This window comes from Schistocerca gregaria, unplaced genomic scaffold (genome assembly GCF_023897955.1).
Source record: "Schistocerca gregaria isolate iqSchGreg1 unplaced genomic scaffold, iqSchGreg1.2 ptg000077l, whole genome shotgun sequence".
Taxonomy (NCBI): Eukaryota; Metazoa; Arthropoda; class Insecta; order Orthoptera; family Acrididae; genus Schistocerca; species Schistocerca gregaria.
The window spans coordinates 8,417,754-8,422,856 of NW_026061710.1; positions in this window are offsets into that span (position 1 = coordinate 8,417,754).

The window sequence follows — 5,103 nt, forward strand, 5'->3', positions numbered from 1 at the left end:
AAGTTTCTACGCTTTGATCGACTCCTGAAAGACCAGTGGTAGTTTCCGAAGCATATCTGGAGGCATTCTGTAATCTCTGGACCTTCAGAGTGTTGATGAAACTCAGATATTGCATCGGGACTGAATACAACAGGCACTATGCGGACTTCTCCCCATGGGAGTAATGTCTCAACCTGTCTACACTTTGTTCGTTCCTTGGAAGACCAGTATTAGTTTCCGAAGCACATCTAGAAGCATTCTGTAATCTGTGGACCTTCAGAGTGTTGATGAAACACAGAAATTGCATCGGGATTGAATACAACAGGCCCATGCGGGATTTTCTTAATGGGAGTATTATCTCAGACTGTCTACGCTTTGATCCTTACCTTGTCGACAATAGTAGTTCCTGAAGCACATCTGGAGGCATTTTGTAATCCGTGGTCATTCGGAGTGACGATGAAACACAGAGATTGCATCGGGATTGAATACAACAGGCACAATGCGGTCTTTTCTCCATGGGAGTAATGTCTTAAACTGTCTACGCTTAGATCGTTCCCTGGAAGACCAGTTGTAGTTTCCGAAGCACACCTCGAGGCTTTCTGTAATCTGTGGACATTCAGAGTGCTGATGAAACTAAGAAATTGCATTGGGATTAAATACAAAAGGCACCATGCGACTTTTCTCCATAGGAGTAATGTCTCAAACTGTCTACGATTTGATCGATACCTGGGAGACTAGTAGCAGTTTCAGAAGCACATCAGGAGGCATTCCGAAATCTGTGGACCTTCTGAGTGTTGGTGAAACACAGAAATTGCATCGGGATTGAATACAAAAGGCACCATGCGAACTTTTCTCCATGGGAGTAATGTCTTAAACTGTCTACATTATGATCGTTTACTGGAAAACCAGTTGTAGTTTCCGAAGCACACCTCGAGGCACTCTGTAATCTGTGGAGCTTCTGGGTGTTGATGAAACAAAGAAATTGCATCGGGATTGAATGCAACAGGCACCAGGCGGACTTATCTTCATGGGAGTAATGTCTCAAAGTTTCTACGTCTTGATCGATTCCTGGAAGACCAGTGGTAGTTTCCGAAGCACATCTAGAGGCATTCTGTAATCTGTGAACCTTCAGAGTGTTGATGAAACACAGAAATTGCATCGGAACTGAATACAACAGGCACCATGCGGACTCTTCTACATTGGACTAATGTCTAGAACTGTCTACGCTTTGATCGATTACTTGAAGATCAGTGGTAGTTTACGAAGCACGTCTGTAGACATTCTGTAATCTGTGTACCTTCAGGAGGTTCATGAAACACAGAAATTGCATCGGAGTTGGATACAACAGGCACCATGCGAAGTTTGCTAATTGGGAGTAATGTCTCAAACTGTCTACACTTTGATCGTTCCCTGGAAGACGAGTAGTAGTTTCCGGAGCACTCCTAGAGGCCTTCTGTAATCTCTGGACCTTCAGAGTATTGATGAAAAACAGAAACTGCATCGGGATTGAATACAACAGGCACCATGCGGATTCTTCTCATTGGGACTAATGTCTACAACTGTCTACGCTTTGATCGTTTCCTGGAAGACCAGTGGTAGTTTCCGGAGCACATCTGCAGGCATTTTGTAATCTGTGGACTTTCAGACTGTTGATGAAACACAGATATTGCATCGGGACTGAATACAACAGGCTCTACTTGGACTTTTCCCCATGGGAGTAATGTCTCACACTGTCTACGCTTTGTTCGTTCCCTGGAAGATAAGTAGTAGTTGTTGAAGCACATCTAGAGGCATTCTGTAATCTGTGGACCTTCAGAGTGTTGATGAAACACAGAAATTGCATCGGGATTGAATACAACAGGCCCATGCGGGATTTTCTCAATGGGAGTATTATCTCAGACTGTCTACGCTTTGATCCTTACCTTGTCGACAATAGTAGTTCCTGAAGCACATCTGGAGGCATTCTGTAATCCGTGGTCATTCAGAGTGACGATGAAACACAGAGATTGCATCGGGATTGAATACAACAGGCACAATGCGGTCTTTTCTCCATGGGAGTAATGTCTTAAACTGTCTACGCTTAGATCGTTCCCTGGAAGACCAGTTGTAGTTTCCGAAGCACACCTCGAGGCTCTCTGTAATCTGTGGACATTCAGAGTGCTGATGAAACTAAGAAATTGCATTGGGATTAAATTCAAAAGGCACCATGCGACTTTTCTCCATAGGAGTAATGTCTCAAACTGTCTACGATTTGATCGATACCTGGGAGACTAGTAGCAGTTTCAGAAGCACATCAGGAGGCATTCCGAAATCTGTGGACCTTCTGAGTGTTGATGAAACACAGAAATTGCATCGGGATTGAATAAAAAAGGCACCATGCGAACTTTTCTCCATGGGAGTAATGTCTTAAACTGTCTACATTATGATCGTTTACTGGAAAACCAGTTGTAGTTTCCGAAGCACACCTCGAGGCATTCTGTAATCTGAGGAGCTTCTGGGTGTTGATGAAACAAAGAAATTGCATCGGGATTGAATACAACAGGCACCAGGCGGACTTATCTTCATGGGAGTAATGTCTCAAAGTTTCTACGTCTTGATCGATTCCTGGAAGACCAGTGGTAGTTTCCGAAGCACATCTAGAGGCATTCTGTAATCTGTGAACCTTCAGAGTGTTGATGAAACACAGAAAATGCATCGGAACTGAATACAACAGGCACCATGCGGAATCTTCTACATTGGACTAATGTCTAGAACTGTCTACGCTTTGATCGATTACTTGAAGTTCAGTGGTAGTTTACGAAGCACGTCTGTAGACATTCTGTAATCTGTGTACCTTCAGGAGGTTCATGAAACACAGAAATTGCATCGGAGTTGGATACAACAGGCACCATGCGAAGTTTGCTAATTGGGAGTAATGTCTCAAACTGTCTACACTTTGATCGTTCCCTGGAAGACGAGTAGTAGTTTCCGGAGCACTCCTGGAGGCCTTCTGTAATCTCTGGACCTTCAGAGTATTGATGAAAAACAGAAACTGCATCGGGATTGAATACAACAGGCACCATGCGGATTCTTCTCATTGGGACTAATGTCTACAACTGTCTACGCTTTGATCGTTTCCTGGAAGACCAGTGGTAGTTTCCGGAGCACATCTGCAGGCATTTTGTAATCTGTGGACTTTCAGACTGTTGATGAAACACAGATATTGCATCGGGACTGAATACAACAGGCTCTACTCGGACTTTTCCCCATGGGAGTAATGTCTCACACTGTCTACGCTTTGTTCGTTCCCTGGAAGATAAGTAGTAGTTGTTGAAGCACAACTAGAGGCATTCTGTAATCTGTGAACCTTCAGAGTGTTGATGAAAAACAGAAATTGCATCGGAACTGAATACAACAGGCTCCATGCGGACTTTTCTCCATTGGTGTAATGTCTCATACTGTCTACGAATTGATCGTTCCCTGGAAGACCAGTAGTAGTTGCCGAAGAACATCTGGAGGCATTCTGTAATCTGTGGACTTTCAGAGTGTTGATGAAACACAGAAATTGCATCGGGATTGAATACAACAGGCACCATGCGTACTTTTCTCCATGGGAGTAATGCCTCAAACTGTCTACGCTTTGATCGTTCCCTGGAAGACCAGTAGTTGTTTGCGAAGCACATCTGGAGGCATTCTGTAATCCGTGGTCATTCAGAGTGATGATGAGACACAGTGATTGCATCGTGATTGAATACAACAGGCACCATGTGGACTCTTCTCCATGTGAGTAATGTATCAAAATGTCTACGCTTTGATCGTACCCTGGGAGACCAGTTGTAGTTTCCGAAGCACACCTCGAGGCATTCTGTAATCTGTGGACCTTCAGAGTGTTGATAAAACAAAGAAATTGCATCAGGATTGAATTCTACAGGCCCCATGCGGGCTTTCCTCTATGGGAGTATTGTCTCAAACTATCTACGCTTTGATCCTTACTTGGCCGACAATAGTAGTTTCTGAAGCACATCTGGAGGCGTTCGGTAGTATGTGGATCTTCATGGTGTTGTTGACACACAGAAATGGCATCGGGATTGAATACAACAGGCAGCATGCGGACTTTTCTCCATGGGAGTAATGCCTCAAACTGTCTACGCTTTGATCGTTAACTGGAAGACCAGTAGTAGTTTCCGAAGCACATCTGGAGGCATAATTCATCCGTGGTCATTCAGAGTGATGATGAGACACAGTGATTGCATCGTGATTGAATACAACAGGCACCATGCGGACTTTTCTCCATGGGAGTAGTGTCTTAAACTGTCTACACTTTGATCGCTCCCTGAAAGACCAGTGATAGTTTCCGAAGCACATCTGGAAGCGTTCTCTAATCTCTGGACCTTAAGAGTGTTGATGAAACACAGAAAATGCATCGGGACATAATAGTACAGGCACTATGCGGACTTTTATCCATGGGAGTAATGTCTTAAACTGTCTACACTTTGATCGTTCCCTGGCAGACCAGTAGTAATTTCCGGAGCACACCAATAGGCATTCTCTAATCTCTGTACCTTTAGAGTGTTGATGAAGCACAGAAATTGCATCGGGACTGAATACAATATTCACTATGCGGACTTTTCTCCATGTGAGAAGTGTCTCAATATGCCTACGCTTTGATCGATTCCTGGGAGAACAGTATTAATTTCCGGAGCACATCTGGAGGCATACTGTAATCTCTGGAATTTCTGAGTGTTGAAAATACACAGAAATTGCATCGGGATTGAATACAACAGGCACCGTGCGGACTTTTCTCCATGGGAGTAATGTCTCAAACTGCCTACGCATTGATCGTACCCTGGAAGACCAGTAGTAGTTTTCGAAGCACATCTGGGGCCATTCTGTAGTCTGTGGACCTTCAGAAGGTTCATGAAACACAGAAATTGAATCGGAATTGGGTACAACAGGCACCATGCGAAATTTTCTCCATGGGAGTAACGTCTGAAACTGTCTACATTTTGATCGTTCCCTGGAAGACGAGTAGGAGTTTCCGGAGCACACTTGGAGGCATTCTGTAATCTCTGGAGCTTCAGAGTATTGATGAAACACAGAAATTGCATCGGGATTGAATACAGCAGGCTCCATGCGGACTCTTCT